The sequence below is a fragment of the Procambarus clarkii genome, chromosome 53, assembly GCF_040958095.1.
Source record: "Procambarus clarkii isolate CNS0578487 chromosome 53, FALCON_Pclarkii_2.0, whole genome shotgun sequence".
NCBI classification, from domain to species: Eukaryota; Metazoa; Arthropoda; class Malacostraca; order Decapoda; family Cambaridae; genus Procambarus; species Procambarus clarkii.
In genome coordinates, this window is record NC_091202.1 from 14,348,662 (window position 1) to 14,368,753 (window position 20,092).

Here is a 20,092-nt window from a genome sequence, read left to right on the forward strand (position 1 = left end):
GCCCTCTCTCTCCCCCTCTCTTTCTCTCTTTCTCTGGCTCTCTCGCTCTCTCTGGCTCTCGCTCTCTCTGGCTCTCGCTCTCTCTGGCTCTCGCTCTCTGACTCTCTCTCTCTCTGGCTCTCTCTCTCTCTCTGGCTCTGGCTCTCTCTCTCTGGCTCTGGCTCTCTCTCTCTGGCTCTGACTTTCTCTCTAGCTCTGACTCACTCTCTCTCTGGCTCTGGCTCACGCTCTCTCTCTCTGGCTCTCTCTCTCTCTGGCTCTGGCTCTCTCTCTGGCTCTGGCTCTCTCTTTCTCTCTGGCTCTCTCTTTCTCTCTGGCTCTCTCTCTCTCTCTCTGGCTCTCTCTCTCTCTCTCTCTGGCTCTGACTCTCTCTCTGGCTCTGGCTCACGCTCTCTCTCTGGCTCTCGCTCTCTCTCTCTGGCTCTCATATTTCATTTGATTTAAAAATGTCTGAGATTTTTACTTAATCTAAGTTATATTGCATGGTGCTAATATGAATATTATACATGACTTTTTTCTTTTCTTTCTCTCTCTCTTTCTCCCTTTCTTCTTTCTCTTTCTTTCCTTCTCTCTCTCTTTTTCTTTCTCTTTCTACATGAATATTATACTTGACTGTTTACATTCACTTGTAGATTTTTATTTTTAGTTAATTAGTCCTAAACTTTTGATTAATAGATTTTTATTATTAGTCATAGAAAAACTATAGTGTTATATGTATACTCGGAAAATTTTACTTGTTTTAGTTTTAAGTAACAATAACTGCTTTTAACGTCAGACTGATCTCAGCATGACATGAATCACAGGCTGCTTGATCACAAAATCTATTGTGTTCACATATTGCATATATAGATTTTTATAGATTTTTAAATTTTTACTTTTATATTCTGTTATAGATAGTCTATATATTTCGAGCTATTACATATATTTTGTTGTATTACTCATTCTTAATTAAATAAATATAATATTTTAATTCTCTTTTTGTACCCTATTTATTTGTAATTTGCACATACATATATAGGATGTCCATTTCTTTCTCAGATATGTCTTCTTTCTTTCTCTCCCTTTCTATTTCAGATATGAATTAAAAAATTATTATACCCTAATTTACCCTAAACGTTTTAATGTAGGTAATTAAAAGATTATAAAAAAGTTTTTAGAAATGTTAATTATTTACGTTCTAAGGTTGTATATAAAAGTTCTCAAAAAACCTTTTCTAAACGTAATTATAAACGTGCTGAAAACAATGAAATGTCGTTTTTAGGATGTTTTAAAAACATGAAAATGTTTGCTGGGTACCCAACACAAAGCTGCTATTAGAACAATACCTAACTCTGGCCCCAGACAGCACTCGGTACCCTTACCTGGCTATCTCTGCCTATGTTAGATATTAAGTCACTGCACATCCTCTCTTGTGTACTCTATATATTTAAAACTCTGAACTGTAATGTCAATCCTGACCTTCAACGCTTCCTAAAAGGTTGTAACAGAACTCATGTGCACCACATCAGAAACAAATACCTATATGATATTCAAAGAGTTAGACTTAATCAAACTAAGAATGCTCTACAAATCATGGGACCCAGAATGTGGAATGACCTTCCCAATTATGTCAAAGATTATACCTCTCTCAACCAGTTTAAGATGAAAACTAAGTACTACCTAATTAACTCCATGTAACCTACCTTACTTCTAAATGTCAACTCATATCTTACTATTTAAAAAAAAAAATGCTGTTTGTTGGCCAACTTGTATATTGGCTATTTTCTACCATATTTCCCTCTTTTTATATCTTTTATTATTTTTTTTTTCATTCAACACAATTTATACTTTAAGCTCAATTACTATTAAGTTTTAGTCTAAGTGTTTTTTTCCCTACCTCTCCTTGCCCGAAACGCTATGCGTACTAGTGACTTTAGGTATTGTATGTACTACCTCTATCTTTAAATCTAACAGAATGTTTGTATTGTAATGCTGCAACTATGTATGTACTGTTCCTAAATAAATTATTATTATTATTATTAAGAAGACATCTGAAAGAATAATTAAGAATAGCAATAAGTTGCCAGGAAATAGCAATTAAAAAGGAGAATTGGGAAGGAAAAATTGAGCTAATAGGAAAAAGCTTAGTTAGTGAAGATGGCAGCAGGAGCATAAGGCTTCAAAAGGACAGAGGACACTGTCCCATGGAACATCACACTCTAGCATCCGCTAACCAAGCCCCCTCACAATGGCAATGGGATGGAAAGTGAGGGGGAGAGGAGAAAGACGAGAGGGCAGAGAATACTACCCGGTGGAACACCAGTGTTAATGGGTAGAGTGGGAGAATTGGAATCATTCACAGAGACATACTGAAGCCTGTCACTGAGGTAAGATTGTGGGTATTGGAGGGAGTGACCTCTTTCTCCGTAATGTTGTAATTTAAGAAGGTTAATGTGTTAACAATGTCAAAAAGTTTTATGTAGGCCAACAAATAAATGAACAGGGTACTAATTTTTTCAAAGAGGTGCATATATCAAGTTACTCATACTAATCAGTGCATGATTGGTCCTTTTTTGGGGCATTAAGCCATTATGGCAAGAACTAAGTATATTTTGGTTTGCTAAATAGGAGTAATGCTGCTTGTAGATTATCTCATTAAAATATTTTAGACAAAATTGGCAGAATTGATATTGGTCTATAATAGTTGACTTCAGAGAGGTTGACTTCAGGCACTTTTAAGGACTAAGGTTACTCTTGCTTTTTTTTAGAATATCAGGAAAGGTTTGGAGTTCAAATGATTTGTTGGAGAGCAATGCAATGAATGGAGCTAAAAATCTAGAGGCTTTTTTGTAATTTAGGGTTGGCATCCCAACATGTGTTATCTGTGCATGATGGTTCATTCATCAACTGTAAATTACCTGGTTGACAACAGAGGGGTAAGGTAGGTTACAGGGAATTTATTAGGTATAGCTTCGTTTTTAACTTAAACTGGTTGAGAGAGGTACAGTCTTTAACATGGTTGGGAAGGTCATTCCACATTCTGGGCCCCTTGATTTGTAGAGCATTTCTGGTTTGATTAAGTCGTACTCTAGGAATATCAAAACTGTATTTATTTCTGGTGTGGTGTTCATGGGTTCTGTTACAACCTTCTATGAAGCTTTTGAGATCAGGATTGGCATTATAGTTTAGCGTTTTATATATGTATAATACACATGAGAGAATGTGCAGTGACTTAATGTCTAACATATTCAGAGATTTGAGTAGGGGTACCGAGTGATGTCTGGGGCCAGAATTGGATATTGTCCTAATAGCAGCTTTGTGTTGAGTAATTAGAGGACGTAAGTGATTTTGGGTAGTAGAGCCCCAAGCACAAATACCATAGTTGAGATATGGATAGATAAGGGAGTAATAGAGAGTCACCAGGGCAGGGCGTGGTACATAATATCTGATCTTAGAAAGAATGCACACAGTTTTTGAAACTTTTTTTTGATATGTTTAGAATGTGTACCTGGAAATTCAGCTTGTGGTCAATGAGAATGCCAAGGAATTTGCCATCTAATTTGTTACAAATTTGGGTATTGTTTATTTTGAGATTTATTTGATTAGAGGATTTATTGCCAAACAGAATATAGAAAGTTTTGTCAATGTTAAGGGTGAGTTTGTTGGCAGTTAGCCACAGATGGACTTTATTTAGCTCAGTATTTACTGTGGCATTTAGAGCAAGGGGATCAGGACTGGAGTAAATGAAGGTTGTGTCGTCAGCAAATAGAATTGGTTTGAGGTGTTGGGAGGCATTTGGAAGGTCATTAATGTAGACCAGAAAGAGGAGAGGGCCAAGTATGCTGCCCTGGGGAACACCAATGTTGATGGGTAGGGTGGGAGAAATTGTATTATTCACAGAAACACATTGGAGCCTGTCAGTAAGGTAGGATTTGAGGCATTGTAGGGAGTGTCCTCTGACTCCATAATGATGTAATTTGAGAAGAAGGTTTTGGTGGTTGACAGTATCGAAAGTTTTACGCAGGTCCACAAATAACCCAACAGGGAACTTGTGGGAAAAACTTGCTGGGATTGATATAAGAGGAGACTACCAGGGACTTGTGCTGAACTAAATTAAAAATTTACTGTCTGCAAATTAATTCAACTAAAATCTCTAGCTAGGGTTGTAAATCCTAATTCCTCTTTTCCTAATGACAGACTGTGGGCTGTAAGGGACAGGTGGGGTGAATGACTTGTTGATAGAAGTTCCAGTCCACCTGTAGACAGGGATCTCACATCAGCTTGTATTTTATACAAGGATAAGATTTAATAAATTCAGTTATATGACTGAACACTGGCTCTGTTTAAATCAGGGATTTAAACATACATAGTCTAACCTAGCACCATAACTTACAGCCAATAGATTCTTATACTATAAACAACAAATTAAATTGTAAAAGTATAATAAATGACCTTAAATGTAGTCTAAATACTGTTAAGTAACTACTAGAAATTATATTCAATTAAATGAACTTATATGATAACTTATAAATAACTAAGCAAGCAATTGATAACTTAATTTATATATTCAAATATATATGCAGACATATTCAATTTATACAGTTAGCTTGACTGAATCTTTTCCAAAACTATGGACACTTGTGAGGTTTTTACTTATTGAGGCTGAATTATTTTCTGACACAATGGACACTCATGAGGTTCAGTGCTTGGATAAGATTCACAGCTACACTACAATTTTAATAAACTTACTGATATGTGAGGCTTAGCCTTGCTTTTTAACCAACAGACAGATTTATAGGATATTAAAGCTACACAAGCATACAATTGGCCAATCATATACCAAATAACCTTCAATATACTTCTCTGCCAGTCGGGGTGCCTGTCTGACAAGTTTGCCAGACTGATTAACTCTCTTGTCGAGTTTAGGCACTATATTTTGTCACAGCGTTGCTGTATGATGATCTGGTAGCGTTGCTACTTGGATTTTTCTTTAACTGCGTTGCAGAAGAATGATATTTGATAAAGAATAGGAATGAAGGTGGTGGAAACCGCGTCACTGTGATCTCCACTACACTCTTATTTTTATAAATGTTCTAGGATTTTCCTTGTAGATATTGTCCAGGTACTCCCCCAGTTCTAGAGAGTATTCACTGGCGATAAAAAATATTAGATAAGGTGTCCTTGAGCTGGTAATGTTCGCTAAGGATCAGTCACTTGTTCACTCATTTGTAAACAAACGCGGAGTGCCGCTGGGCTTTGTTGGTGGGCGCTTCACTCCCCCCATCGCCCTACCATGCTCTCTGTGCACGGTAGCCTTCTATGAATATTGATTGATTATTTTTACAGTCTAGACTTATGATTAAGATAAGATGTGATTATAATATAATTAGATATAAGATTTAAAGATTATAAGTAGTATTTGAAAGTACCACTGAATCTTATTAAGGATTCGATATTATCCCTACCGGATGTTTAATCAATGTTCCAATAGTTTTTTAATTAAGAAATCCTTCTAGAAGCTTCTGGATCCTTGAAAGATCATGTACAAAGTCACGTAGGCATCAAAAGGGCCCAGTTGCGTACGTGTTCATGGTGCCATTGTCATCCAGGATCAAGCTATATAATGAATCTGTAATGATTCAAATATGATTTTGATACGATTTAGATATGATTTTGATATGATATAGAAATGATATAGAAATTATACATTTCTTAGATGATTATTAGATATGGTGGGTAAAAATTTCCCACATCTTCCAGAGGGAGAGAACTGGCACAGAGTCCAATACTTAGGACAATAGTAACCATGTGTATTTATTTACTCTCCATTGGATTGATAATACAAGTGCAAATTTTGCTTGCACTTTTCTGCTGCTGTCCGTTGTGGACGATTGTGTCTGTTAGGAGTCTGTGGGTCTTGTGGAGTTAGGGTGTCTTGAGGTCTCTCAGGATCTAACTGCAGCTGGCTCACTGATTCCATGTGGATGAGTTTGTCCAATGTCTTCAGGGAAGTTGTTCCTTTAGACAGGATTTTGACTATTCTCAAAATCCCCTGACTATCTGGATGGACTGAGACAACTTTACCTAATGGCCAGTCAGCCCTAGGGCCATCACTGTCTACCAAGACAATATCGCCAGGTTGGAGATTAGCTATATTATGTGGGACATTGGCCCCATAGTGATGTTCTCGTAGAGATGTAAGATATTCTTTTGTCCAAACATCATTCCATTTTTGGATTAGGCTGGACAGATGCTTATACCCCTGAACCAACTCGCTCTGACCCACATATGAGGGATCTCTGATCTCATCATCCACTAGAGATGGTACTGGAGTCAGAAGTCTTCCATACATTAGGTGGGCAGGACTTAATGGCTCATGTTGAGTAGGATCCTCAGACATGTAAGTCAACGGCCGATTATTCATCCTTGATTCTATTTCCGTGATTACTGTCTGGAGTTCTTGAAGATTGATTTTCTGACGGTGTAGAGATTTTCTCAAGGATCTTTTTACAGTTCCTATTAACCGTTCATAAAATCCTCCTTGCCATGGGGCTCTCGGAGGGATAAATTTCCATCTGCAATGACGCTGTTCCAGTGTGGAAGTAACTGCAGGATGGGAACAGATTTCCCGTAGACATGCTTCTCCAGCTACCAAGTTTGCTCCGTTATCTGAAATCATCAGCTTAGGGCATGATCGGCGTGCTGCGAATCTGCGGAAAGCTTGAATAAATGATTGAGCAGTCATATCGGGTGTTACCTCTAGATGTACTGCCCTGGTGGTAGCACAGGTGAACAGACAGATGTATGCCTTGATAGGTTGCTTATCTGCAGTCCCTGTTAGATATATTGCTCCTGTATAATCTACTCCTGTCGTTTCGAAAGGTTGTAGATGGACCACTCGTTCCTTTGGTAGGGGTGGTGGCCCTGGATAAGAGCAAGTTCTTGCATCGTACCTTCGGCATATCATGCAATTCTTCAAGATTGATTTGACTGACTGTCGTCCCTGAGGAATCCAGTACTGCTGTCTGATTTGTGTGAGTGTGTCTAACACTCCTCCATGTTTGATGATTTGTTGATGTGTATGTAACACAATCAACCTGGTGATCCAATGATTTTTTGGTAAAAGCCATGGATGCATGGTATCTAGATTGATATCTGCGTGTTTAAGTCTCCCTCCACAACGCAGAATGTTGTGATTGTCTTGGTCTATCCACAGACCGAGATTGTGTTTTAACTTATGCGGAAGATTTTCATAGTTATTCCCATAAGTTTCTCTCTGGGCTTGTTTTACCCAATAGATAAGTGCATCAGGAAAAGTGTATTTTATACCTTTTTTCCTGAGATAATGAAACACGTTCTGTGTTACATTGATTAATTTGATGAGCGAGGAGTAACGAGTACAATCCAAGACTGATATTTGAGCTTGCTGCCTGGTGGTAGTTATGGTTTGTGTCGTAATGACGTGTGGCTTTTGTTCAGGCCAACTACCATTCACTAACCATCGAGGCCCATGAAACCAAATATCTGCCTTTGCAAACTGTTTAAATGTCATACCTCTTGATAAGAGATCAGCTGGATTATCCTTTGTTGGTACATGCAACAATTGAAAGCCTGCGGAAATTTCTTTAATTTCCGAGACGCGATTTTTTACATATGGAGTTGGACAGTTGTCGTTTTGTACCCATTGTAGGACAGCTTCATTGTCAGACCATATAATGACATCTTTGATGTTCATGGTAGACAAGACTTGTTTGATATGCACTGCTAAGCGTGTTCCAGTTAGCAGTGCTGTTAGTTCCATCTGAGGCAAAGTCCTCTTTTTTAATGGAGCGACTCTGGCCTTAGAGGTGATAAGATATGATTGATTAGAAGTCACTAAGTAAGCACAAGCTCCAAAAGCTTTGGCTGACGAGTCTGCGAATACATGTAGTGATACTTCTTCATTTTCCTCGACTATGTGTCTCGGAAAGATTATCTTTTCAACTAAAGTTTGTTCTTGAGCCACTTCCATCCAAGCTTTTTGTAACTGGATTGGTAGTGGATCATCCCAACCAACCTTAGCCTTCCATGCTTCTTGCACCAATAAACGCCACTTGATAGTCAAAGGATTTAGTAGACCAAGTGGGTCGAATACTTTGCTAACTTGTGAAAGCAAATCCCTTTTTGTAGTGATGTTGTAATTTACTGGCACAGATTTGATCGATATTGTGTCCGAGATTAAATCCCAATCCATACCTAACACCTTTTGTGATTCTGGTACGTGATATTCAGGGTAATCTCTTGCTATCTGATTATTCAATGTTGCATTATTAGAGGCCCAAGATTGTAGTGGCATGTTGGCACCTTGTAGCTCCTTGTTGGCCTCTTGATATAATTGTAACAGTTCAGTAGTACTGTTAACTGTCCCTTGAAAATTATCTACATATAGATTTTGACTGATTTCAGTCTTACAGGGACTTGATGATTTCTTCAGATGAGTATCTAGAGTTGCTTGCAATAGAAATGGACTGCTTGTCGCCCCAAAAAGAACTGATGAGAATCTGAAAGTCACTACAGGACTATTGACATCTTCTGGGTTTTCTACCCATAGAAACTTAGTGAAGTCTCTATCTTCTTCCTGCAAGCCAACTCTTAGAAAGGCCTTACTTATATCTGCTGAATATGCATATTTGTTAAGTCTAAACTTCAACAGTATGTCATACAATTTCTGAGTTAGACTTGGACCTGTTTGCAAACAATCATTTAGACTGGTTCCTTGGGGTCCAGATTTAGAGCTACAATTAAAAACTATCCGTAAAGGAGTCATTTTTGATTCTCTCATTACAGCCATGTGAGGTAAAAAATGGCCTGTTTGCGTATTGTCATGTTTCACGACTTCGATGAATTTATTCTTTAATTGTTGAGCAATAATCTCATGATAGAGTTTTAAATGCTCAGGCCTTTTTCTTAGCTTTGCTAATTGAGATTTAAATTGACTGTAAGCCATGTGATAATTGGTAGGTAAGGTTTTATGGTTGATTTTCCATGGTAGCCTTACCCAGTACTGTCCATCATGGTACTGTACAGTTTCTAAGTATTGATTATATGCACAGACATCATCAGGACTTGGTTGTTCAGGAATTATTCCTATGGCATCAAGTTCCCACAATTGAGGTACAGATTCTAATCCATCATTAATCATGTGGGGGATTTTAAGTGGTGACTGTTCTTTGCCTAGTCATGCCACTATTACAGTTTCTGTATGATGTGATTTTTCAGGAGTTGAAGGTTCAAGATCTAGTATAGGTCCTGTCATCAATATGCCTCCTGCTGATTTGAGTATATTCATACCCATAGATTCTTCTGATCCCAGAATGAATCGATGATAGTAGTCAGCTCCAATCAGGATTCCGATATCTCCTATGTAGTCAGAATCAAGCAGAGGATCCGCTAATTTTATTCCTTTTTCTTTTAGGAATTTAATTGTTGCTGTCAGACCAGTCACTTCCATTTCAGTAGGAATTTTATCAACTACTATGGCTTCTACTGTCCTTTGGGATGTACCTAGACAGACATTGAGTTTTACTACTGGAAAGGTTCTACGACCAGAATTAGTAAAAAACCCTGATATGGAGGTAGATACTTGCTTTGAAGATTTAAGTTGTAAATCTTCTGCCATCTTTTTACTGATAAAGGTTTTCTGTGACCCTTGATCAAAAAAGCCTCTAGTTGGAATACAAATTCCTTGATTGCATAGTTCTAGCTGTGCAGTAGGCAATATGGCTGTTGTAACAATTTCTGTATCCAAGTCGTTGACATTGCTCATTACTGTACAGAATTGTACGGCTGTTGTGGTATTATCATCTTTGGGCTTTGCCTGAGATGCAGGTTGATTATTGGAAGTCTGTGATCTGGATTGAGTGTTAATATCACCACAGAGTGCTGTGTGATGTACACTTTTATGACAATATTGGCAGTTCTGCAATTGAGTGATACACTCACTTGTATCGTGCTTCCGTAGACAACGGATGCACCTGTTCAGAGATTTCAGTCGATCGATTCGACTGGCACGGCCTACATATACTGTGCATTGATAAATGGTATGTGCTTCTTGACAGAATAAACATTTTGGGGCACTTGTAGCTCCTTTTGTCTTATCTGTCTTAGGAGCTTGGTTTCCTACAGTTCTGTTAACTGTGGGGGATATAGCATAAGAGCCAACATTATTCTGTTTCCACTTTGCAGAAGAGGAGTTTTGTTGCCTTGATTTTTGACTGCCATTCTGGACATTTTTGCTTTTGTCCGTGGATTCACCTTTGGGGATTTTTTCTTGAGATCTAAGTTTTCCTCGGCTTCGTAATCTTTGTACGTAAGCTCGAAGTCCATCAATGATTTGGCTTTGTGATAAGATGTTGGTGTTATAATGAGTGCATAGGCTGTCTATGACCTCATTTGGAAGTTTTCTTTGAATGATTAACTTTATAAGCCACTCTGCATCACCTACAGGTACTTTTGTACTGAGGGCTTTGATGATTGATTCTATAGACAATCGAAATGTTTGTAGTGACTCATAACTTTTATTTGGAGAGGGTAAATCCAATAATTTGTATGAGAGACGGGCAATTGCAGTCTCCTTATCACTGTAGTTATCTTGTAACAACTGTAAGGCATGGTCGTAATCATCATCTGTTAATGACAAATTAGCAATGACCTGCCTTGCCTCTCCCTGTAACTGGCCTTGCAAATATTGAAACTTTGTCGCCTTTTTGAGAGAGGTCTTGGAGTTTATTATAGAATCAAAGTGTCTCCAGAAGGTATCCCAATCGTCTTCATCCTTGCCCTCAAAATATGGTAATTGTACCTTTGGGAGCTCTGCGGCTATATGTGTGATAGTTGCATTGCTCTGTTGAGTGGATGAGCTCACATTGGATTGGGTTCCTGCTTGAGATATTTGTTTGATTAAAGGATCAAGTTGATCTTGGATTTTATCTTCATACATTGTCATTTCAACGACAATTTCCTGAAGTTCCCTTCGGGTTAAATCTGCATTAGCCATTTCTGTTAGATAAATCTCTGCATGGCGTTTGATTTGTTCATACTTATCCACAGCTGCTTTTACTCTGGTATTCAGAATTATTAAATCAGGAGATGGTTCTCTAGCCAACTTTTGACATTTGTCAATCAGTTGAGTTAGGTGATCTTGCAGACCATTAAGTGTCCTCCTATTTCCTGTTTCAGCTGCTGGTGGAACACTGTTAGCCATTTTGACTTTTTCCGAGTTTCGGAGATTCCGAGATTTTTCTCTTTTTTCTGATGAATATGTATGATGTTAATGTATTTTGATAAATGAGCTTTCCTGTCTACTTAGGTAATGATTCCAAAGATCGTCCTTCATTTCCTCCCTGGAATCTGGTTGTAGCAGGTGTTCAATTATCAAAAGTATTGTAATAATTTGATTTGTGACCCGAATGCACGAATGCACCAAGTTGGTAAATCCTGTAATAATTTTTTAAAAATAGTAAATGGCACTATTTTTGCAAAGTTATTACAAGATCTGTTACCCTAATAATTGTTTGATAAAATACAGTAGAATGCCTACTGGTTTTACCTGTTATAGGGTTTGTACAGTTGATTATGGTTAGATTGTAAAGAATGCTCTTACAGTGATGATAACACTTTTTTAAAGAATATTATGTAATGAGCAGCTCTGAAAATCAGTAGATTAGAGATAATGCTAGATAATACACTTAAATATATATGTAATGTTACCACAATGAGGTAGGTAATGGTATTTTATGATTAAGATGCAGTGCAGTGTCTGTGACACTGATATAATTAAGTACTGTGGTTTCTTAACACTGAACAGTATCAGTATGCTATGAATGCTTACTAGTTAATGGATATGGTGGCTTAAGCCACTGCAAACAATATGTTTACTAAGATATATAGCTATGATAAATATTGGCTGATAGCTAGGTTAGGCTAGAATATGTAAGAATTATTCCAATGCAAAATCAAGAAGTTTCTTATGTATTTGGCATTGAAATATTCGGTAAACGAATGATCATAAATATCTAGGTATAAAGGACCATTATTATCCGGTTCGAAGGACCATTAATGTGGGAAAAACCTGCTGGGATTGATATAAGAGGAGACTACCAGGGACTTGTGCTGAACTAAATTAAAAATTTACTGTCTGCAAATTAATTCAACTAAAATCTCTAGCTAGGGTTGTAAATCCTAATTCCTCTTTTCCTAATGACAGACTGTGGGCTGTAAGGGACAGGTGGGGTGAATGACTTGTTGATAGAAGTTCCAGTCCACCTGTAGACAGGGATCTCACATCAGCTTGTATTTTATACAAGGATAAGATTTAATAAATTCAGTTATATGACTGAACACTGGCTCTGTTTAAATCAGGGATTTAAACATACATAGTCTAACCTAGCACCATAACTTACAGCCAATAGATTCTTATACTATAAACAACAAATTAAATTGTAAAAGTATAATAAATGACCTTAAATGTAGTCTAAATACTGTTAAGTAACTACTAGAAATTATATTCAATTAAATGAACTTATATGATAACTTATAAATAACTAAGCAAGCAATTGATAACTTAATTTATATATTCAAATATATATGCAGACATATTCAATTTATACAGTTAGCTTGACTGAATCTTTTCCAAAACTATGGACACTTGTGAGGTTTTTACTTATTGAGGCTGAATTATTTTCTGACACAATGGACACTCATGAGGTTCAGTGCTTGGATAAGATTCACAGCTACACTACAATTTTAATAAACTTACTGATATGTGAGGCTTAGCCTCGCTTTTTAACCAACAGACAGATTTATAGGATATTAAAGCTACACAAGCATACAATTGGCCAATCATATACCAAATAACCTTCAATATACTTCTCTGCCAGTCGGGGTGCCTGTCTGACAAGTTTGCCAGACTGATTAACTCTCTTGTCGAGTTTAGGCACTATATTTTGTCACAGCGTTGCTGTATGATGATCTGGTAGCGTTGCTACTTGGATTTTTCTTTAACTGCGTTGCAGAAGAATGATATTTGATAAAGAATAGGAATGAAGGTGGTGGAAACCGCGTCACTGTGATCTCCACTACACTCTTATTTTTATAAATGTTCTAGGATTTTCCTTGTAGATATTGTCCAGGTACTCCCCCAGTTCTAGAGAGTATTCACTGGCGATAAAAAATATTAGATAAGGTGTCCTTGAGCTGGTAATGTTCGCTAAGGATCAGTCACTTGTTCACTCATTTGTAAACAAACGCGGAGTGCCGCTGGGCTTTGTTGGTGGGCGCTTCACTCCCCCCATCGCCCTACCATGCTCTCTGTGCACGGTAGCCTTCTATGAATATTGATTGATTATTTTTACAGTCTAGACTTATGATTAAGATAAGATGTGATTATAATATAATTAGATATAAGATTTAAAGATTATAAGTAGTATTTGAAAGTACCACTGAATCTTATTAAGGATTCGATATTATCCCTACCGGATGTTGAATCAATGTTCCAATAGTTTTTTAATTAAGAAATCCTTCTAGAAGCTTCTGGATCCTTGAAAGATCATGTACAAAGTCACGTAGGCATCAAAAGGGCCCAGTTGCGTACGTGTTCATGGTGCCATTGTCATCCAGGATCAAGCTATATAATGAATCTGTAATGATTCAAATATGATTTTGATACGATTTAGATATGATTTTGATATGATATAGAAATGATATAGAAATTGTACATTTCTTAGATGATTATTAGATATGGTGGGTAAAAATTTCCCACAGAACTCATTTTTATCAAGAGCTGTATGAATCGAGGTAAGCATACTAATAAGTGCATCGTTAGTGCTTTTTTTGGGCCTGAAGCCATATTCGCAAGGGCTAAGTATATTGAGTTTGGCTAGATATGAGTAAAGCTGCTTATAGATTAGTTTTTCAAAAATTTTTGACAAGTTTGGCAGGATTGATATAGGTCTGTAGTTGTTAAAATCTGTGAGATCACCACATTTGTGGACAGGCGTTACTCTCGCTTTTTTTTAGAATATCTGGAAAGGTTTGGAGTTCAAGTGACTTGTTGAAGAGCAAAGCAATAGCAGGGGCTAAAGATCTGGAGGCTTTTTTGTAGATTAAAGTTGGTATCTCCTCAAGGGCACCAGACTTGGTTTTAAGGGAAAGGATTATCTCATTGACGTCAGTGGAATTAATAGGCTTTAGGTACAGAGACTGCGGATAGTTACCTATAAGATAGTCCTTAATGTCAGTACTGGAAGATGGAATATCATTAGCAAGGGATGAACCAATGGAAGAGAAGAACCTATTGAACTCAATAGCAGAATCAGAGGCTGAAAGCTGACCATCGTTATTAGACAGGAGAGTCGGTTTGTTATTTAAAGACTTCTTTGATCCCAATATTTGTGAAATTGTTCTCCAAGTTTGTTTAATGTTGCTCTTTATTTGGGTAAATTTATCTTCGTAGTATTTAGTTTTGGCTCGTCTAATTATCTTAGATAGCAATAATGAGTAATTCTTTGAGAATTCTTTGGTGACAATTCCTAACCTATACTTCTTCTCAAGGTCATGTTTTTTATTAATAGATTTAAGTATTCCCTTTGTAAGCCAGGGATTGTTAAGCCTTTTGGTTGTGACTTGTTTTGTAAGCATAGGACAGTGGGTATTATAAAGGCTAAGAGTTTTTTGAAGAAAAGATTGAACTGCTAGGTTGATGTCCTCTATGTTACCTAACTCGGACTCCCAGTTGACATTATCAGTAGCAGTTATAAAATTGTCTATAGCAGTTTCATTGTGTAGTCTAAAACGTATCTCTCTTGACTCAAGAGGTGGTTTGCTAATGTTAGTTAACAGAAATGTGGGGTAATGGTCTGCAGTGCTATCGGTGATTATACCTGAAGTAAGCGGAGAGGTTATGTTTGTCCAGATGTGATCTAGAGTCGTGGCAGTGCTATCAGTGGTTCTAGTAGGTCTAGTGATTAAGGGTATGAGGAAGCAGGAATTCATACAGTTGAGGAAGGTAACAGCAGTAGGGTGTTCTGGCTCGCAGAGGTCAATATTAAAGTCCCCTGTGATAATTAGGTGGTTTTTGTTCAGTCTGTTATCAAGTACAGGTATTAGATTTCTAAGGTTTGAGTTGAATTCGGACACATCAGTGTTAGGAATTCTATAAACTGCACCCACAGACAGGACAGACTCGGCACCCTTGACTCTGAAGCTGGCGAAGATATACTCCCCATAGCAGTCTCTAGTTCTAATTTCTTTTAAGCATGTTAGTTCTTGGTGGTAGTAAAGAGCAGTGCCACCACCTCTCTGAAGTTGACGACAGTTGTGAATTGCTGAGAAGTTAGGCATGTTAAAGAGTTGAGTAGTATCCTCTTTCAACCATGTTTCAGTAAGTATAATAAAAGAGAATTTGCTGTCAATAGCTTCAATCAAGGCACTAACATCATCGAAGTGTTTACCTAGGGATCTAACGTTCAAATTGATTACAGAGATATTGTTATTATGAGTTAATACATTGTTTACATCATTTGCTGCAAAATATCTGCAATTTAGATCATTAAAGTGATTATTGTCATAGATAGTGGATAAGAGGTTAAGTTCTGGGTCTATACTTGACTGCATAAAAAAAGCTGATTGCAGGAAAAACAAGGAAAGAAAGGCAAATTACAAGGTAGAAATAAGCTATAAAATAGGGGAAAAAAATGTACACAATACTGTACAAAACAAACACAAAAGGGGCTTACAGGGGTACAATGGAGTAAGGGAGTATGGCTAGGCTAGGCAACCTAGGTAATAAATGAGATTAAAGAAAAAACATATAAACATGGACTATACAAAACACAAGATATAGATATACAAAACAAAAATATAAACAAGACTAAGCAATACAAAAACAAATTGAGCAAAAATGAAAAATGAGGTAGATTGCTTACAGGTACTCTCAAGTACACTGTAATTAACAATAGATAGATAATATATATCAATATAGATAAGAATGTCACGATACAATAAGATAAGCAATTACAGGAACAGATGAAAAACAAATCTGCTGTAAAATAGAAAGTAATTATAGCAAAACACAACAATTTAATAATAGAATATAATTTAATAGAACCCACGAGCACCACAACATAAATAAATATCTCTTTGATATAAATTGAGTAATGCTAATATAAATCCCAGTCAGGATTATGTAATTCACAATCATCTTAATATAATTGACAGTTTGGATAATATTTATTTATTTATTTATTTATTTATTTATTTATTTATTTATTTATTTATTTATTTATTTATTTATTTATGCATATACAAGAATGTACATTGGGAATGTGAGGATACATAATATGGTAATTACAGTCTTGTAAAACCACTAGTACGCGCAGCGTTTCGGGCAGGTCCTTAATCTAAGAAAATTTTGAGGAGGTAAATACTTGCAAACTTTATAGACAAAAAAATGATAACAGTTACATGGAATGAAAAAAAAAAGATGAGAGAAAATTGTAGGTACAGTATATTAAAGCACATAGGTAGCTAAGATTGATTGCAATGACAGCTTGAATGGTAGTGAACAAAAATTGGTAGGCACAATACAGCAGAAACAATATAAGATTGATTGCAATGACAGCTTGAATGGTAGTTGACAAAAATTGGTAGTCACAATACAGCATATGGCTAGCACATAAAAGAAGACAGCAATGAACACAATGATAAGGTTGTTTGATACTACATAAAAATTAGGAGATTGGGTAACACTAGGTACAGAGCAAATTTAAAGCTCAGTGTAGGAAACTAAGAAGATGAAATTAGGTACTTTTTGGTTTTGCTTTTAAATAAGGCAAAAGTTTTACAGTTTTTCAATTCACTAGGGAGTGAGTTCCATAGACTAGGTCCCTTAATTTGCATAGAGTGTTTACACAGATTAAGTTTGACCCTGGGGATATCAAAGAGATATTTATTTCTGGTGTGGTGATAATGGGTCCTATTACATCTGTCCAGGGAGAGTTTCAGAGCATGGTTTGCATTTAAGAACAGGGTTTTGTAAATGTAGTTGACACAAGAGAATGTGTGGAGGGAGTTAATATTTAGCAAGTTTAGGGATTTAAACAAGGGAGCTGAGTGTTGTCTGAAAGCAGAGTTAGTTATTATTCTGATAGCAGATTTTTGCTGTGTGATGATGGGCTTAAGGTGGTTTGCAGTGGTAGACCCCCATGCACAGATACCATAATTAAGATAGCGGGTAGATTAGTGCATAATATAGTGAGAGGAGAGCAGAGTTAGGAACATAATATCTGATTTTGGAGAGTATACCAACTGTCTTAGAGACTTTCTTAGTTATGTGTTGAATGTGGGTGCTGAAGTTGAGTCTCTTGTCTAGGAAGAGGCCAAGAAACTTGCCATCATTTTTATTACTATTGTTAATGTTGTCTATCTGTAGCTGAATTGCATTTGATGATTTGCTTCCAAATAAGATGTAGTAAGACTTTTTGATGTTTAATGTTAGTTTGTTCGTTGACATCCATAAGTGGACTTTTTTTAATTCATTATTCACAACATTATTTAGTGTATGTTGGTTGAGGTCTGAATAGATAAGGGTATATCGTCAGCAAACAATATAGGTTTGAGAATATTAGAGACATTAGGCAGATCGTTTATATATATAAGAAATAGAAGAGGTCGTAGGATACTGCCCTGTGGCACTCCAACGGTAATTGGTAGAGTGGAAGAAGTTGTATCATTGATGGTTACATATGGGTGTCTGTCACTAAGATAGGATCGGATGTAGTCAAGGGCAAGGCCTCGGATTCCATAATGCTGGAGTTTAAGTAAGAGGTAGTTGTGAATAACAGTATCAAAGGCTTTTCTCAGGTCAATGAAGAGTCCAATCGGAAACTCATTTTTGTCAAGGGCTGAGTAGATAACGTCAAGGAGACTAATGATTGCATCGTTGGTGCTCTTTTGGGACCGGAAGCCAAACTGGCAGGGGCTGAGTATGTCGAATTTTACGAGGTAGGAATAGAGCTGTTTGTAAATATTTTTTTTCAAATATTTTTGATAGAATGGGTAGATTTGATATTGGTCTATAATTGTTTATGTCCGCCGGATTGCCTCCTTTATGGACTGTCGTTACTCTTGCTTTTTTGAGGATATCAGGGAAGGTGTGACACTCTATAGATTTGTTGAACAGTAGTGCTATGGGTTGGGCAAGGGCATGGGAGGCTCTCTTGTACACAATGGACGGAATTTCACTGGTGTTCCCTGCCTTGGTTTTTAGAGAGTGTATGATGGACACAACATCTGCCGGGCTGATTGGTGAAAGGAGAAGAGAGTTTGGATAGCTGTCTGAGAGATATGTGTTAATATGTGTCTGAGTCTGTGGGACTTTACTGGCAAGATTAGCACCAACCGATGAAAAGAAACTATTAAATTCATTTGCCATTTCTAAATCAGTTGATGGTATATCCCCATCCTTGTAGAGTTTTATTTGGTTATGTGAGTGTTGTTTAGTTCCTAATATACTAGAGATTGTTTTCCAAGTGCTTTTCATGTTGCCTTTTGTTTCATTGAATCTATTCACATAATAAGCAAGTTTTACCTTTCTTATGATACTGGTAAGCATTGATGAGTACCTTTTAGCTGCAGTACTTCCTTTGAAACTAGGTCAATCCTAAGTTTCTTTTCATATTTATGTTTCTTGTTGATTGAGCTGAGAATGCCACTTGTGAGCCATGGATTGTTTAATCTTTTGTCAGTTACTTGCTTGGTAAGAAGGGGACAATGAAGGTTGTAGAGGCTTAGAGTTTTGGAGAGGAAGAGGTTAGCTAATGAATTTATATCATTGGTATTATTGAATTCAGAATCCCAGTTAATATTGTGAAGTGCATCTGTAAAATTGTCTAAAGCTGATTCACTGTGTAGCCTAAATGAAAGTTTCTTGCTTTTGGTGGTGTTATGTCCATGTTCGCTATGAGAAAGGTAGGATAGTGGTCAGTTGTTCTGTCGTAGATTATACCAGATACAAGGGGAGCCGTTATATTTGTCCATATGTGGTGGCTGATGTTTGAGTGACTCGGGTAGGTTTGGTGATTGTAGGGATTAGCATACATGAGTTCATGCTGTTAAGGAAATAGTCAACTTGAGAGCAATTTTGTTGACCCAGGTCAATATTAAAGTCTCCTCCCATAATGATGTGGTTTTTGTTGAGATTGTTGTTTATAATAAGATTCCTTAGGTTGTCTGAGAAAGAAGCTATGTTAGTATTGGGAAATATTGTGTATATTATATAATATAATACAATTGACAGAGAGGATTATGCCAGTTTGGATAATATAATAGACACAGAGGATTATGCCAGTTGGGCTAATATAATTGCCAGTTGGGCTAATATAATTGCCAATCAGGCTAATATAACTTCGAATCAAGCTTTTTCACCCATAAGGTTATCAGGGTTATTGATCGATTGAACTGTCAACCCGCTGAAGCTATACCTGCCAAAACTGTGCTGAATTTCAAAATATACCTGAAAAGATCATCAAAGCAAATGGGGGATGCAGGGAACCTTCAACAAGCCGCCGGCTTCCTGTTTTCATCGAGGCCACTAAAGTTAATGGCCCTAAGGGAAGTCGGGTAAAATATTTTTCCAGAAAATTACAGCATTAATGATAAAGATAGGCAAGAGTAATATAAATTTCTGGTAAATTTAGAGTGTTATATATTTCAAGAGTAATATAAATTTAAATTACATATTCACTTGACTGACAGTTATAAAGACCAGTCAGCCTTCTATAAACTGTGGTGAAATATTTATAATCAAAAGTAGAACTCATAAATGGGCTTCAACAAAAAATAAAAAATTCACATCAGTTTGCATATGAATCTGATGAGAAAATTCCTTGATTAATGTATTTCCCAACCAATCAAATAGTCTCATCTTAACTATGTCTCAGACTGTCTTCACCATCTTTAATGGTAAATAATATTACAACAAAATTGTCCATAACTTCGCTACAGAGTATATTACATTTTAAATAAATTTCAACAGAACAAAAAGCACATCATTATTTACATAAACATGAAGAAAAAC